We start from the raw sequence: 19,256 nt of genomic DNA, 5'->3' as shown, positions 1-19,256 counted from the left end.
AGATAAGCAAACTGGAGGATATTTCAGCCCACTAAATTATCTTTTTCAGGTTTCCACTGGTTTCCACCGGTAACAGAAAAAGTCTAAAGTGACCATGCATCCAGTTTGGTTGCTTCAGTGAGGCACATATAGAGTCGAATACATTTTGTGTGTGTGTCTGTGCATGCACTTGTCTTTAAGCATAGATGACAGCACATTTTAAAAGGCAAGTTACATTTTTCTTATGTGTTGAAATACCAGAAAAACTCAGAGATCAAAGATCTATGAAATATGTACATATTTAGTGTATGTTAATTTCTAATGCCCTTTGACCTTCTATATTTTTGTATCTCTGCTCCTGAGTCAGAGATACTGACTTTTTAGTCACACAGCATTCACAGCATTTTAAAATGATGAGTTGCTGGAGGTGGGTGAACTACTTCTTGCATTAACAGTGAGTTACACAGTTTGGGTGGTGGGGGTGGTGTTTGGGTTTTGTTTTTTTGTTTTGATGGTTTTATTTATTTTTCTTCTATTCTCCCTGATATTTTCAGGATTCAATAAAAAATATTCAAATTCATATATACTATTTGACTATTTGACCTTAGGTATGAGGAAAGGCCGGATTTTTATTTTTTTTTTAATATATATATATATTCCATTATAAAGTATTTAGGAAAATTGTCAATGCTAAATCCTCAGCAGTGTGAATCAAGAGAACTCCATCTTAAGTTATTACTGAGAATTTTGGGTTTTACCACAACTAAAAATTATTAAAACAAGTAATCACTGTAGTAACAGCATTGTAGAAATCCAAAACAAAGAATACAGAATACGGAATTACGTTACAAACAGTAGTCATCTATATGAAAATCATATACTCTTTTTTATAAGTTTTCTTGTTCGACGTAGAGCATAAAACATGTTCTTGCCTTGCAAACTAAGTGTAACAGTAGCAGAAAATAATTTAATTGTTCAGTTAGGTTTAAATTGTGAAAAATAAATACATAAATAACTGTCATATCATTAAAAAAAAAAAAAAAAAAAAAAAAAAACAAAAAAAAAAACCAACAAAACCAACCCAAAACCTTCTGTAGGTTGAATACAAATAGCTGACAATAAACAAATGCAAATACAAATGTTGGAACTTTAAATCAATTTGATGTATAAATGGGACCTTTTACCTTGACATGCTATTGTGCTTTAACCCCAGCCAGTTACTAAGCCCCACGCAGCTGCTCACTCACTGCCCCCACAGTGGTATGGGGGAGAGGATTGGAAGAGTAAAAGTGAGAAAACTCGTGGGTTAAGATGAAGACAGTTTAATAGGTAAAGAAAAAGCAAAGCAGAACAAGAAATTAATTCACTACTTCCCATGCCCAGGCAGGTGTTCAGCCTCTCCAGGAAAGCTGGGCTCCATCACACTGAACAGTTACATGGGAGGACAAACACCATCACTCCAGACATGTCTCCCCCACCTTTTTCTTCCCTCAGCCTATATATACTCAGTATGACGTCCCATGGTATGGAATATTCCTTTGGCTAGTTTAAGTCATCTGTCCTGGCTGTGTCCCTTCCCAATTTCCAGTGCCCCTCCTGCCCTCTCACTGGCAAAGTCCGAGAAACTGGGAAGTGCTTGGCTTAGTATAAACATGACCCAGCAACAACCAAACCCATCAGTGTGCTGTCAACATTGTTCTCACAACAAATCCAAAACGAAGCACTGCACCAGCTGCTAATAAGAAAACTAACTCTGTCCCTGCTGAAACCAGGACACATGCATCTGATGGGATAAATCCATGGGTTGCTGACATCACTGTAACACCACTCTCTGTTGTCTTTGAAATATAAAAGTATCCTGGTGACATGAAAAATGAAAAAGTCACACTCATCTCCACGAGTGGCAAGGAGATTCTAAGGAAGGTGATCAGTCTCATTTCAGTTCTTGGGCATTCTTTAGGCATTAATATTGGACTTGTTGCTGCTTACCATCATTATTAACAACCTGAACATCGCAAGAGAATCCATCAGCAGGTCTGTGGAACACATTAAAATGGTAGGAGTATATGGAAAGATATTAAGAACTCTGTATAAACAATGATGAATTTGCATTGGTGCATAAATACATATATAAATGTGGAAGGCATTTTCATGGGGTAAGAAAGACATAAATCTTTAATGGATGGAGAGAAGGAAGAGGATTCTCTGAAGATCAGATTTAAAGAAGTTAGATAGTGGAAGAAACAGGAACAAACACAGTAATGGAAACAAAACAAAAAGGGTTATATTTCAATAAAAGCACATTTAACAAGGTTGAAAGCCAGGAAAGGACAGTGTGGAGTACTTGAAATTAGACAGTAATCACTAAACAGAAATTAACTTTGGACAATGTAATTTGATTAAAGCATAAATCACAGAATTTGCTTCTGGGAAGAGAGTGGGTATCATTGACCAAAAGAAACTCAATATGGACAGTATGACAAAGCATTCAGTAAAGAATTAAAATGGAAAAAGGTGTAAAATAAAGTGTTAGTTCTTAAGATTATGAAGGTATAATATGTTTTCAGTTTGAAGAGAAAGACTCGTTGAAGCAAGCAAGTGGTGAACACAGTGGCAGCTGATTACAAAAAATACCTGCACCTGAATCAGTGGAGGAAGAGAATTCTAGAAGGCAAGTAGAAAATGGGTTAAAACAGAAAATATAGTACAATGTTTATTGTCTATTTAGAAGGACAAGTATCCATGGAAAAGGAAATCTGAGTCTGAAAAAAAACAAAAAAGGAGGAAAAATATCTGGAAGAAGTTACACAATTTTGTTAAGTTAGAGAAGCAGAAATATTGAGAGAAAAAGCTGACAAAGAAGAAGAAAATAAATACAGACTGTTTTATAATTTCTAACGGATATCCTTTTCAACATATGATTTTATTGAAGAGACTAGCATAGATGTTCAAAATTAAAAAGATTAGCTGAATGTGCCTGTTTAGCACAGATGTAAGATAGATGATTTGTGTGGTTCAAGAAGCCATACGGTTCACTATTGAATCATGTCTGCGTACAGGAACAGTATTTTCAAACCCTGTATAAGAAAGATTTCTAGAGAATGATCTGTGGTCATATTCCACTGATATTGTCTCTGTTCATGGTTGCTGGTTTTTTTTTTTTTTTTTTTACTTTTATACAGTTATACAGCCATAATGTTATAATTTGTGTGAATGCATTCTGAGTATTATGAAGAACTTCTGATAAGGAATTAATACGTTGATATAAAGTTGAAAATATGTTTAGTGAGACTGATTCAAAAAACCTCAAAACAAAATAACTCATAAAATTAATGTAAAACATATAAATTTAATCTGTGGGGTTTTTTTCATAAACTAAATTCAGTGTTTAAATGCATGCCAGAAGTCTGCACCTTCCACTTAGTATAAAATGTTGCTTACTTTAATACAAATTCTAAGTAGCAAAAAGAAGTTGTAGAGCCTCTTACAGAGGAAATGTGACTTAATCCCCTAGTGCATCCCTATCATTTGCAAGAGCTGAATGACTATGAGTATTATGTGTATTGGGACTTTGCTCAAAGACAACAACTAGACTTGAGTTACCATGCACATAACTCTGGACTCCCTAATTTTCAGTCTGGCATTTCTCTAGACACATGTTTCCCACAGGGTGTACAGTGCCACCTTCATTTTGCATGAACAGGTTTTTTATCAATTAGTTTTGGTTTAGTGCAGAGGCTAGACCGTGAATAAAAGTGTTCATGCACAGAATTAGAAATGTATTGCATTCAAGGCAAGGAATCTCACAATATCTGCATTGTATACTATTAGGTCAACATATGGTGCATGGAAATTAAATGCAATGTAATTATTATTACTGTTTGCTGCTTCTCTTTGAGGACTTTGAGTCCTACAATTAAGCTTGACAATACAGATAATAAACATTTTAAAGATTCATTGACTTGAAATGAACTATCATAATTATATCAGTTGAAAATTTGTTTCCTCTTCTCCAAAGTAGTGCTTGTACTAGATGACTGTTACAGTCTTCCATCCCTAATTTCTGTTTTCAGAGATACCATCTGTGTTATCATTGCATACACCACATTTGGCATCTTTCACTGCTTTCTGCTTATATTTCAGTGAGCTGAAAGGGGCTTGAACAGGCAAAATTAAGAATACAAGGACAGAGATTACAAAAGCAAGGAAGGCTAAAGGGGTGTTTGTGTGTAAGTGTGGGAGAGGGACCATCTTCTTAGAGCAGAGTTGGAGTTGTAGAGCCTTTTCCCAGTAACACCTCAGGTGCTGCACAGATGTCGTTCTGCTGCAAGGTGAATACAATAAAGCCAAGTTGCAATGGTAATGGCTGTATCACCCTAATAAATCCTAAGACCTTCAGACTCATACTCAGATAATGATGTTACAGCTACAGTTATGGCTTATTTATTTAACCAAGGGCAAAGTCGTTGAGACAGTTTCATTTTCAAGAAAGGCCTGACAAGGCAGATGGCAGTAATGGCACAGGACAAATGAACATCTTCACTAGCCAGCCAATACAAAATAAAGCACAGCTCAGGAGGACAGAGTGTGTGCTCTTAAGAGGAAACATAAACCAATGAAATGAAATACCTACTGAGCATTAATAAACCCATTAGTGAACATTAATAAAATAAAAAGGCTCACTCATTTACAGCCCCAGGAGTCAGCAGCTCCAGTCTCCGTGAACTATTTAGGGGGACTGGAAAAATGATTTGAGGGGGAGAGTTGGGAAAAAGAGTAAATCAGTAGGTACATTTTAGTTAATGGGCAGGGACTGAATATAGCTAAGGGCTGATTCAGCTGAAGTGAAGGTTGGAATGAGTCTATGAGGAAATTAATAATTCTGTGTACAGAGAGGTGTTTCAATAGCATGCAGTAAATAACACCTAGGGATACACAGTGAACAATGAGGATGAAACAAATAATTGAATAGCTGCAATATCCTTAGTCACTGTCCTTCCTGCCTGAATGAGGTGGGGGTGAAGGAGAAAAAAAGTCTGTAATTAAATACCATATCAGAACGAAACAGTATCAAGGTTGCATGGTTCTTTATTTGGGGTTCCCGCCCCAGTCTATTTGTCTTCTCAGTCCTGACTGTATTTCCTCCACGCTACCATTTTCTTTCTCCTTTATTTCTCCTTGCCTATTTGTAGTCTATTCACTCTTGTTTTCAACTCTTTCCTCAGTTTGTCTCTCCTACCATCTAACTCAGGTACATCTATTCTCCTTTCTAAATCCAGCTGCATGCTGTATTTATATGTATTTATATGTATCCATATTTCCCAATTAATTCTCCAACATCCCATCTGTTCTTTGTTCAAGAGAGGGTCATATTGGAAATTACACAGAACTGATCACATCCATTCAATGCACACCAACCTTTCATGATTCCTATAGCAGAAAACAGGACATTAATGATTTTACAAACAGCACAATTATTTTTTTTTAATATGTACTTGAAGTGTTGAGTCAAACATTAAGTTTCAATACATTAAAAAGCAACGTCTTGACAGGGTTGTGTTGTTTCTCCAATATGCCAGTAATGACTTTTCTGCCTCAAAAAGGGAATGTAAGAGACAAATCCAGAACTAATGTGGCTACCTAGAGAACTGATGAATAACAAAACCTTGAAAAATAAGACAGGACAAATCAAGAAAACCTGGGATTTGTCTGGTTTATCTTTTCTGAATTTAGATTCTACACGGAATTTCCAAATTTTTGTGTAACAAGAAAACTGTGACATGAAGATATGTCTTTGTTGAAAAAAAAAAGAAAAAAAAAAAAAAGGGAAACCACATCTGGTGTGTTTGGTTGTTTTCTGTTTGTGGTTTGGTTTTTTTCTAAGAGTCAAATCAAATCATAAAAGGGTCCTTCAGATGGGACTTTAGAATGAAAACCTGTCAAATTATCTTTATATATTTTGCAATGTTCTACTTCATGAATACAACCTATTAGCAGGGATTTTTTTTCTGTAGATACTATTGATTTTTGTTCACTTCTAATTCAACAAAGTGTGAATTGCAGTCAACTGTTTGAACAGCAAAAAAATACAGCAAATATGTATTGTTTCCAACCTTTAAAAGTTTTACTCAATGGAATTATTTTAAAAACATATCTTACATCCATGTTTTTCCATTATGTTATCAATTACTTTTTTTTTTTTTTTTTTTAAATTACTGGATAATATAAACATAACATGCTGTTACACCTACTAAATCAAGACTGGGTGTAATTCACAGCAAATATGATTTTGTAACTTCATTTTTTTTAAGTCTAATTTATATATGAAGATATATTATTATAATATTAATTTGTTTATAACTGATCCATAAAAATGCAATGAAATCTCTTAGGACCGATATTAAAAAAAAAAAAAAAAAAAAAAGGAAGGGGGTGGAAAGAGGCAGGGAGAGTGGGAAGAAGGTATGAAACTAGTATGGTGGTAGGGTTTTTGAGTGACAAATAACCAGACAGCATAAACTAGTCAGAAATCTGGTGATCGTATAGACGGGAACTTCAGGCCTTCTGGCTGAATGACAGAGGCCCAGAATACAGCTGTGCTAAGCAGTTTCATTTTACAAGTGGAGTTAGCAATATTGCCTGTATTTCTGCCTATAGTAATGTAAAATTCCAAATTGGTAGAAGATTTCTTTGTTTAATGTGCTCCATGTCAAATTGATAAAAGCATGTTGCAAAGGTTCTGAGTGTGTAAAAATCACTGTTCCTTAGAATGAAAATAGGAAATAAAAATTCATTAATTCATTACTGAGAAAGTAATGTGATTATCATTTTGCCTACATACTTGTAAATGAATTAGATATAGTTAAGATAAAAAATTGTATAAGAGAATATATATTCTCATTTATTTCAGTTATCAGGTCACTGCAACAGAAGCATTCAAGAAAAAAAAACCCTTTATATATATGTTTTACAAATAAACTCCTGCTATATTCAAATTAAAATTATTTGTAGAATTACTAGTTCTTACAAAAAGTCCACTTTTAGAAGTTACTATTTCAACAGTTTCTTCAGAGATTTCTATTTTTTGATTTTTTATGTGAAACAGGTTTCTGAGTCTAACATTGAGGTAAACTCAATTATCTTGCATTGTGAATTTAAATCTTTTGTCATCCACTCAAGCTGAAAAAACAGAGAAATAAATTCACTATACTACACTATACTCACTGTACTGAGTTTATACTCAGCCATTTGTGTACAAAAAATATTGGAAGGTATAAAAAGCAGACATGTATGTGAATCTATGTTAATCTCAGTAAATATTTTTAATAACACTTGTATCCTCCTCTGGGAAAAAGAAAGGTAAATCCAAGAATCTTTTTTACCTGAAGATCTTTGTTTTAAATTTACAGGCCATTTATTTAGATTTTGTGAGTTTAAGCTAAAGGAATGACAAAAAACTGTCACAACATACCCTGTTTAAATGCACAAGCCATGCGGACATCTAGGAAAAAGATCAGAGGATTTTTGTTATTATGGATCATTAGTTGTGTATCTAACTTTGATAAACTGACTCTTTTGAGGCTTACATCCTACTTCAAGTTATTGACTTGCTGAAACCAGACATTCCGTACAAGCCGTCCTGAACAGCTGACCAGGAACTATGAGTTCCTAGCTCATCTTTGCCAGTAGAGTACTGAAAATACCTTCAGCAAGGAAAGAGTTCTCTTCACCAGACCATGACATACTCTGAAATAACAATCTCACTTTGTTGTTCCATCTAAGACACAATCCTAGAATTTAGTCATGAAATCATAGAAATATGACATTTACTCCAGGTCAAAAGTAATGGCTCCAGAAGCAAAAGGTGCCAAAAATCCCAGATTTTGGTTATACAGTTCTTTGGCTAAAACACTCAGCTTAATAACAACAATAGGTTGAGATTGCTTTTTTGTTTGATTGGTTGGTTTTGACTTTTTTTAATCCCTGCATTTTCTTCACCACCCCTACCCCCCACCCTGATTATCTATTGAAAAATAAAAGACATGCCACGAGCAGAACCTCTCCCAGCTGAGGTGTTTATAATGAGAATTATGACTAATCTCTGTATTTCTTTTACTAGGTCTTACAATTTATTTTCTTTCTTTTTTTATTTAAAAATTCTCTTAGTGCTCCATGCCATTTTAGTGAGTCTTTTTGCAACTGTTTGAGTTAATCTGTCTCGAGTATGACTATAGGATTTATCTCATTTACATTTAGCCAGTGAATGTTAGGTATCTAAACTAGACCTGTGGCTTATTTTTATGACAAACATTTTATGATGTATTGAACACGGTAATCTACTTCCATGAGCTCCACAAAGAACCTGGGTGGTGTTCATGGTGTTAGTATCTTGTTTCTGCAACAAAACCTGCTTAAGATAACAAAAGAGTGTAACTGGAATTGACTTGGTGCTCCAGGTGAGAACATATTCCCTTTTCATTAAACATGCTGTTTCTAGTAGAAATACATTTTCAGAGACATTGTAGGATCATTTTTTTTATATTACTGTTATAGTAACAATTCTTTGTAATCAGATACCCACCCCTCACACATATATTTTCTCATTTGTAACTTACTACTACTCTCTAAAAGCATGACCACGCTTCTGCACAGTTAATTTTTATCTCATTTTTGTCCCAAACCATCAGAAACATCTAATTCTTGTACTACGGTATCTTAAAGCTTTTCACCAGAGAAATAAATTTATAACCAGACTGGGTGTTTTGTGTGTGTGTGTGTGTGTGGGAGGGTTTCCAAAAATCATTCTCATTCTTTCTTCTCTGAATTAAGCTTGATCCTCTTCACCACATTAAAAGAGTTAAATTTAACTGAAAACATAAGCCAGCAGTTTTATCTTTCATACCCATGTCAATAAGAAGGAACCTTTAGTTAACGGAATCTTTTTTCATCTTTATATATGACATCTATTTATTTATGACTGTTTTCTAACAGTCACTTTGAGATATTTCTATTTATTCCTAAACTCTGCTTTCCCCCCAGTACATCTAGCTTATTCATTCTCTTTTAAGTCTCATACACTTCCACAAAGTTTTATGACTTGCCACATAATTCCAGGATTTGATCTTCATCATGCAAACTTTGTGTTGAAGTATGATTCTAAGTTAATCCAGGAGTTAAAGGAATTAAAAGTTTAAATTTTATCGAAGTTGTGATGCATAGACAATATCCATCACCCAAATGCCAGGGGGAAATCTGTAGTAACTGAGATATAACTGCATATTAATAACAAAGTTAACCTATAACTGTTTAGGATTAAGATATTTCTTTTAGTGCATCTACTGCAATGTTAGTGAGAGTAACAGACTGCTGCTGTTGGCTGTAGTGGTGGTTAGTGTCACATTGGGAAGTCTATACATATTTAGCGACGTAGAATGAAATCTGTCATCAGTGAAACCTAAATTTCACACACACACAAATTAATCTTTCTGTAGATTCCTGGAAACAATATTTTTCAGTGTATAACATAGTAGACTCAAATCATCTGGTATTTCCATAGGACGGGGGTGGGACATAACCAAATGAAATGGAATAATATTACCTTTTAAAAGACACATATGTATGTGCCCCCTATTGATGAGAAAAGGGAATTCTTCTGATTTCAATGAGTGTTCCAATTATTTTTTCATAGTTTTGCAGTTTTGAAAGTCATTTCAGTACTAAAAGAAATTAATAATTTCCTTTGCTCATCACTTGCTTTCATTACAATTTCAGTTAAATCTGATAAGATCATTTAAGAACATCAAGGAACTGGTTTTAATACATAGAATTTTTTTTGCTTTTTGTTTTTATGCCATTTAACAATATTTTTTGGTCAATGTTTCATAGCATGTAGTGCATGATGCTCTGGGTTCAACCTACTCACACTGTTCTTCATTATGTGTTTATTATATATTTCTTTAAAGATTTTTCCAGGGACCAGATTTCTTGTAATTCCTATCAAAGTCAAGACAAATTCACTCATGGACTTCAATAACTGTCAGAGGGGGTACACAAATCATGTTAACTGAGATCTGTTTGGTTTTTTGGTTTTTTTTCCCCTCATCATTACAGATTTTTCTAACACTAAGAATCATCTTGTCTACCGGTAGATATTTAAAAGCTAGATATCCAGCCTGAGTCTAGTATATAGAGCTGTATTCACAGTTCTATATTCTACTATATGCATAGGCTATCATTATTGTTTTGGGGAGTTACTGTTTTCTATTAGACATTTAATTTATTCCCACAATATCCTCTATTGTCTCCATTACATTTTAAGATAATGCAAATAACTAGCCCACGTATAAAGATCTACCTTCAAGGTGAATTTTGTGAAATGAATTAAATTCCTCAATATGTAATTTCTGTCTACAAAACTTTTAAGTATTTACTACAAAGACTATTACAGGGTATAATAGAATATTTCATATTCTTTTATTCATAAAGCTTTCAAAAGAGTGGTAGCGTATTGCTTATAATTTAATGATAAGAAAATAAGCCAAACATTAAACCTGATAAAAAGTAAAGAAACAATTTTCCATTACAGCAATAATTATTCCTTAAGAAAAAGTCAGTTTTAGGCAAATCATGGGATATTTAATAAAACATAGTAAATGAGGCAGTTTAAAACATATTTTAAAGGTATTTGGTTTTATCTATGTTATAATAGTACTATAATTCAGTGTATTAATTTGTCTATAATGCTACAAAAATTAATAATTTGTTTAATGCTATTATATAGTCATTAACTCAAGTAAAATAAAAAATAAAGTCTATAAATCTGTAAATCTATAAATCTTTAAAAAGACACGTATGTATGTGCCCCCTACTGATGAGGAAAGGGAATTCTTCTGATTTCAATGAGTGTTCCAATTATTTTTTCATAGTTTTGCAGTTTTGAAAGTATTTTCAGTACTAAGAGAAATTAATAATTTCCTTTGCTCATCACTTGCTTTTATTACAATTTCAGTTAAATTGGGTGCAAAAAAGTAAGTATAGAATATCAAATCACAGAATGGTTTGAGTTGGAAGGGACCTTTAAATATCATCTAGTCCACATTGCCTGCAGTGGGTGCAGACATCTGCCAACAGATCAGGTTGCTCAAAGCTCCATCCAGCCTCACCTTGAACCTTTCCAGGAATGGACCATCTTCAAATTCTCTGAACAGACTTCGGGAAATCAAATTTAAACCTGCCCTCTTTCTATTTAAACTGTTACTCGCTTGCCATATCACTACAGGTCTTGGTAAAAAAAGTCTTTCTCCATCTTTCCTGTGAGCCCCCTTTAAATATTGATAGGCCACAATAAGGTCTCCCCAGTGTGTTGTCCAGGCTGAACAACCCTGGCTCTCTCAGCCTTTCTTCATAGGAGGGGTGTTCTGTCCCTCTAATCTTTTTTGTGGTCAGTAACAGTTTAAACTGAAAAAGGGTAGGTTTAAATTAGATTTCCCAAAGTCTGTTCAGAGAAGTTGAAGATGGTCCATTCCTGGGAGGGTTCAAGGTGAGGTTGGATGGAGCTTTGAACAACCTGATCTGCTGGCAGACGTCTGCACCCACTGCAGGCAATGTGGTCTAAATGATCTTTAAAGGTCCCTTCCAACCCAACCATTCTTTGATTCTATGATTCTATTTTTAAGAAACATAACAAAACCACTATAAAATGCAACACTTTTTCAGCATTAGCTCAATGGTTCCATAATTGCCACTCTAAATGCAATGGATTAATTGCATTTACACAGTTACTAACCGTAACTCTTTTTTCTATCATAATAAAGGTTTAATTTTCCCCACGTGAGCATTACAGCCATTTTTCTCTGACTCTTTCATCCCTTGATCTTGGCAAAGGTTTCAGAGAAGGCTGCCCTCAACTTTTCTGTGCTTGGGTTATGAACAAATTATTAAAGGAAGCAAATCTTTCATTAAAAGAATGTGCTGTGGTGGCGCAATGGAAAAAGTGTTATCTAAGTTAACATACTGTGGAAAATGTGACTCTAACATACACATCTTTCTGTATTCTTCAGCTACAGAGTAAAATCATGGAAATTTTTTGAGAGTACAATGTAATATTGTAGATAGGCAACAATTCTGTGAAAATGTATGGGTATAGCAAAAATGCTTGCAGACAGCATCCAAAAGAAGCAAAACACATAATCTAAATTGAGGACATTTAATTTGTTTACCTTTGAGAGTACAATTTCTGGAAAATCATGAAAATATTTCACTATATCAGAACTTAAACAGAACTGCTTAGAAAGCTTGTACAGCTCCCTTTTTTCCAAAATTGTGGAACCCTTGTGTGTGAATGAGAAGTTGCATAAGTCAGTCTACTTCTTTCTTATTCTTCTATCAAATGGCTCTTTCATTATTAATGTAAAGAGAATAACTTGAGGAGTTACTGAAAAATTGGCCACACAATCCCTAGACACACCTACTCATAATGAAGGTCTTTGCTGGATTAATATTGTCTCTAGCCATCTGTCTACTAGTCAACAGGCCAGTTGCCTATCCTGTATGAACATGTAGTGCAAATTCTCTATAATTTACATCTGCTGTTTTTGCCAGACTTAGTAAACAGCCCATGACAGATGCTGCAGAAATCAGCATCTGCTTAGTTTCCCAGATCTCTCTTACTGCTCTTTCTCAGCCAAAAGAAGGCGGGAGAGATTAGGAAACTTGATTTTATATGCCTATTGCATGTACATGCTTACTAACAGAAAATCCAAAGGACGTTACGGAGCACTTAACCTTTACTATGTTCGCTGTTAGCTAATTTCTTTGCATGTTCTGAATTTTTGTGATATTATTTCAATACTTTTAGTAGTGTCATTAAGAAAAAGTCTAGATAGAGGACATAAACAACATTGCAGGATAGAACTTGGAATATGTTTAAATTATGGAATGTACCAACTATTAAAGATTTGTTAAAGCATTGAATGCACAAGCAATTTCCACTGTTCTAAGTATTGAAAGAGATCAGTTCAAACTTGAAAATTGAAACAGACCTTCTTAATTTTAACAAATCAATTTTTCCACTCATTCAATTAAATGTGCTCTGCCTACTTCTGGGCATGAGCGGTTAGTAAGTTGTACAAAACCAGTTTAATATAATACTTAAAAGGTGTATATTTCTGCACATATCTAAGATTAGAAATTTCTATGATTAGGCATTTTTTTTCTGAAAGAGGCTGGGAAGAGAGTATTTCTTATGGTTCTCTGTTTTCACATCTACCATCTGGTCTTCTATTGTTGTTAAAAAAAAAAGCAAACAAACAAAAAAAGAAAACCACACTAAAGCAGAGTAGTAGATGAAGCCTTTTATTTGGGGGCCTTTATAAAAGTTTTTCCACCAGTGATTTGTTAATAAAGCTGTTCTGATAGTCATGGTTGGAAGACTGCATAATGGAAACAGGCATTTGGTCATTATGTCGTGTAAATCTCTGAGTGGGATTATGCAGAGCTACAGTAATAAATTTAAAAACCCATATATTTAAGAATCCTCATTGGCAAATCAAAAGTTGGCAAACTCTCCTGATTAAGTGTTTCCAGATGGACAATGAGATATATCTGGGATTACTAAATCAATAAAACAAGACCCACTTACTCCTGTTGGATATTCTTCTTGCAGTAGTCCACCAGAGTTTCTATAGTGTTAAACATTCACATTTTTATAAGTAAGTATTTACAAAACTGGTAAAACACAAAAATTCCAGGTTAAATTATCTCTGTAGATGGATGGACTCATGAACAAAGTCTGAAAGTTCCACTAGCAGATAAAGTGGTGTTATTTTAGATGCCTCAGAGTTTCCAGCCTCACCCTTATCTGCCAATCCAGAAGGTCAGGGGCCTTGCATCATAGTTAGTAACTTGACATGGAAGTCTCTGATAGTCTAAAGCGTCTGAAAAGAAACTGGATGTCTAAATTTGGAGAATTCTACCACTTTCAAAGAGACAGATTTTTCTTTTATTATGATCAGGAGATGTACATATAGCCTGCAGATTGTAACAGAAAACAAAGTCCATAACATTTCTGTTGTTAGTTGAAAAAGATTGCAGTCCCCAAGCTAACTTTAAAGACATTTTATAATAATTTATAGTGTGCATTAATTTCTATAGTATAATGATGTTTAATGGGTTATAGTTATAGAATATCAATCTAATCTAAAATGCTTTATGTATGCACCCTAAACAGGCTTTCAGTACCATTATAGAACAGATATCATGATCTTTCCTGTCACTAATCATTTAAAAGGATTAATATTTTCCCATTTGTTTCCTTTGGCCACAGTATGTGCAAATTGCAACTCTTAGCATTTCTTTAATTGAGAAATAGTTACTATTTTCTGAAAAATGTATGCATGTTTTTTTTACCTATGCAAATTTTAACACAACATGAGTCGTACTTCCTACCACCCATGAAATGACCACATATTGGTTATCCTGGCAGAAATCCCTGAAAATGTATTCAGAATTTTAGAGCAATAGATTTTGTGAATTGCATTAGGCTCAGCTCTCAGCCAGCACCCCCCAATTACCTCTCATGGATGGTGCTTTACCTTCAAATGAACCCTATGAAGGCACTAGTAAAAAGGCAGTAGGAACTTAAGGCATCAATTATCCAGCACTACAAAGTGCTTAAATGCAACTTTCATACCTAGATAGATCATTTAGAACTGAAATTTGAAGCACAGTGTGTCCAATTTAAGCAAAATGTACTATAGATTGGGAAGAAAAGGCACTGCAGATTATATAGAATGGTCAGAGATTTAGATTAGAAATAAAAGTCATACTTAATAGATAAAGGGCAGTGCGTTTCTGCAGGTGGAAGTGCCTTTTCAAAGTCAAATATTCTGGAAGAAACGAAAACACCTAAAAGCCCTATACATGGGCAGATATGTGGCTACATATCACAGGACTTTAGCAGATGATAGTAACTGAAGAAGCTGGGGTTTTCCCATCCACAAATTCATTAGCTCCTCTGGGTACTCAGCAAACACCAAGAAATATCTGAACCTCAGAACAAGAGCAGAGCTATTTTAAAAATTCTTCTGCAGCCTCAGGGAAGCAGCAGTCTTGTATCCCCTGCCCTTCTGCATTGCTATTATATTCAGGATAGCCATAAGCAACCTTTGAGTACTTCCCCTCCCTCATTGCATTGCTAAGATGAGCTGTGTTAGTAATCTTCTAGCTCTTCAGAGGAAGTGGGTGGGACTAAGCCCACCTGAAAGGCTACACTAGCCTTTTGTTCCAGTGCTGCCTTGTTCTCTGTTAACTGTGAAATAACAATCATGCTTGTGGATCTGTTAAACCATATATTTATGTGACTGAAAATCTTGTGTGTTTATATTTTTTTGGAAATACTTGAGAGCAAAGTGAGTTAATACGACACAGCAGATACTTGTACTAAATAAAAGCAGTCAAAGAAGAGGTGAAAAGTAAAGCTGTTATCTCCATGTGAAGATGGTTGCTTGTGTGTAAAGGAATAGAAAATTTAAATGTTCTTTTCATGAAACTTGGTTAGAAGAACTGACTATTGTTTGAGCTCTGCTTCTTTTATCAGGGGTGTATTAAACACAATACAATGCACAGGGCAGTGCACTAAAAAAAAGTACATATTTTCTCTCCAGATATATCTCAGTAGGTCATCACTTTATATTTACTCTCTTTTCCTCTGCTGCACAAAATTTGCTTTTGGAAAGAGATCTGCATTGCTCAGACAGTAATCTTTCTTGGATCATCAAAAATACTTTGGACACTGGAACCATCTAAAAGTAGTTTTGCAGAAAATATTTGTGACCTCTGAATAGGTGTTTCTTGTGGTCTAATTTTGACTTATTAATTGTTTTCTTAATATCTGTACTGCACATCCTTGTTTTTGGAAATGAACCAGTAGATGACAAGCAGAAAGTACTCCTATGTTCAATTGGCCTATACATCTGCTTTAACTGTTCACTACAAAGAAAGTTGTATGTTCAGACAGTTTTGTAATGTGGCATTCAGACTACTGGAAAAAAGTTTCCTTGTCAGTTTTGGAAATGTACTAACAAATCCTTGTTTTCATGATGTCCAGAAAATCATGCAACTGCAATATCAACTCATGAAAGTGCTGGGTGAAAGCCTTTGAGACATGAAGAAGTTAACTGAATACAGTTTGACTTCTATCCCTTTAATGGCACATTGTACAATGTGTTCAGCCTTCATGTTTTCTTCTTTCTCAAGAGGATAAGACTCCAGGCACTGAGCAATATATTTTCCTCTTAAACCTTCTGTATTTGATAAACTTTAATATGGGCAGAGAAAACTACTAGTGCACTCAAAAAGTCTTTAAAAAAAAAATATTAAGCTTCATTAATGTAAGAATAATAACTTTTGCATACAACTTATTGGACTGCATTATCAAGTCCTTGCAGCTACTTTCCATTTAGTGAGCTTTCTACTTACAAGAGATTTGGAAAGTGTGATAGAATCACTCACAGTAAGATACTTACTGTCATTTGAAAGATCATTTTTTCAAGGTGTCAGAAGACAAGTACATATTGATTTGTATATGAAAGAATGGAAATTGAAAGTGGATTTGACCTTGAATATAGTACAGGTCCAGATCAGTATTGTTAAATAGAGACTCCTACAATGTAAAAGATGATAATTCTTTAATTTATTAATTTATGTATTTACCTCTATATTTCTATTTTAGGAATTCCTAAATTCTTATGGTGTGAGTGTTATTGTGTTTTTTTCTAAGTTCCTGAAGTGACTTAGGGTGTGAAATGCAGTATCTTCTATGAGTTCTAACTACAGTATTATGTTTGTATGTGTATGTTAGGGTAAATTCTAATTATTGTTTGAGATTTCTTCTTTTAAAAAGGTATATTCTGGAGAAGGTATTATATAGAACATTTCAACAGAAAATTGCTATTTGACTGGAAACCTAGCTATCTTTCCAGTTCCCTTTAAATGTTGCCAGCTTAGCTTTATTCACTGTAAATTTACTTTGATCAGAACTGAATTAGTAATGAAAAATAGAAATCAGGATTCACAATTCCATTATTCAGAGGAAAAGAAACATTCCTCAACCTAATATTAAAGTTAGGTTCTCCAGTCAGTTGTCCAATCAATATCAGTGATATCACCATTGATAACCTAGTCTCCCTTATAGTCACCTTTTAATATTGTCATACTGATGGTCGCTGTTTCAGATGTTCTTGCATGGTACTAATACCATTGTATTTAACATCACAGGGGGGTTTATGAAAAGCAAATGAAACTGTCTATGAATTGAAAAATACTGAGAAATATATATCATTATTTCATATTCAAACACATTCAATTTCTAAATATATACATCAGAAATATTTATTACTCAGCATTCTAAAATTAGCAAATTAAAGAAAACTAGCCATTTTTTTCATTGTTTAAATTGCTAAATATCATCAAGCCACTGAAGTCTTTGGTGACAAAGTTATGGAAAAAATGAAAATAAAAATAATGGAATACCACATCAAGAAGTATTAGATTAGAGGACTGATTTTTATAAATGGCTCTTTATTATCTTATTTCCCACAAAAAAAGGTTAGTAGGTAAGCAGTTTATGCAGCAAGAAGTAATGTACAGTTTTAATACAGAAAATGATCAAGAGACCAGGGACCATTATATTTCCTATAATTTTCTCTACTATTTGTGTAGAGGTAATCATATAGTGCATAGATGGGATATTGAATAGGACTCCAATAGAGCCAAAATTTATTTTCAGGAAGTTCATAGGAATACACTAATTCTTGAGACTTCTACATCTCTGTCAAATTCAGATGTTGTAGACCAAGATTAAGAATTGCAATCCCACAGCAGTATCAACCGAAAAGATCTAAGTTACTTCTTTGCAAAATTTCAAAATCTGTTAACTGGACACACATATAAACAAACAAGTACGGTGAAGCTGCTTCTGAAAGAAACCAAAGTAAGAATACACAAATGTACATATATTAGTTATATTGGTGGGCCCCATTAAAATTTTCACTAAACTTCTATTGGTTAAATAAAGTTTAACCGAAAACATGAACAACTAGTGAATTGAATTAGTTTAAAGGCAACATTTTAGCTGCAAAAGTAAGTTTCTTTCTCTCTAAAATTATGTAATACTTACTAAGAACATAATTTACTCCCAACAGAGAAAAACACTGTAGATAAGAAAAACTCCCACAGATGAGGTAAATTACTAGGATGGAAAATGAAGGTCACCATTCTGTCTATGTAAACATGTCTTTACAACAACCAAAAAGTTGCACCCGACATACAGTTATTTATTTATTTATTTATTTATTAATGGAGACATTTATTAATATTGTTCTTTTGAAGCTTCTGCAATTCTGGTTATGTGAAGTTAGACAGGATACAATCTTCAGAGCAGGATTAGTTCTAACATGTACTTATCTGCTCAGCAAGCTGTAATAATTCTTCAGTATCATAATATATTTGTTCATATCTGTGGTGTTTTCAGAAATCAAGTAGATAACATTAATCCTCTTCAAAATTAGACCACACACAAGAATACAACCTTTGAAATAAAACAAATAAAAATACATGGCTGGTTGGCAAGGAGTCCCAATAGGGCACAAATGCCAACATTTACAGCTCAATCCAATATTCAAGATGGTAAACTGAATAAGGTACACCTGGAACTATAGCACTATGTAGGGTGAAAAGTACATGACAGAGTGTGCAAATACAGATACTAAAGAGGAATATTAACAAGGTGTCTTGGAACAATAGTGAAACAAGGACAGCCTAGATCATACTGTTCAGGTTTCTAGATGCAGAAAATAAAGTTCCTACAGAAATAATTTTGTCTAAACTTCATGGCATGACCTTAGATACAAAACATGACATTTTACTGCAGGACATTCCTTTGCTATGAGTTAGGTTTGCTCTGATGTATACTGTATCAGAATTATTTTTCCATTAATATTTATTTCACATTCCTTCATGCATACTTTAAGAATCACAGATATGAAAACATAAAATCTTTCCATTCCCTTTTTTTTTAAGCTGAAGTAAGTAAAATCGGTTTCATCATTGCGTATCTATACATATATACGATTTACAGCACATTCTAAATTTGTCAACAATGAGAAACAACTTGAAATAATACACAAAACTTAAGCTGCCTTGCCCAAGATTAGTGCTACAGGTCCGTGTTTCCCTGTGTTTCCATTTGGTACTGAAAATAATTTTGTATCTTCATCGGT

Source organism: Falco punctatus (assembly GCF_963210335.1).
Source record: "Falco punctatus genome assembly, chromosome: 2".
In the NCBI taxonomy this organism is placed as follows: domain Eukaryota; kingdom Metazoa; phylum Chordata; class Aves; order Falconiformes; family Falconidae; genus Falco; species Falco punctatus.
The sequence above is the reverse complement of the archived record's forward strand: the minus strand, read 5'-3'. Positions refer to the sequence as shown.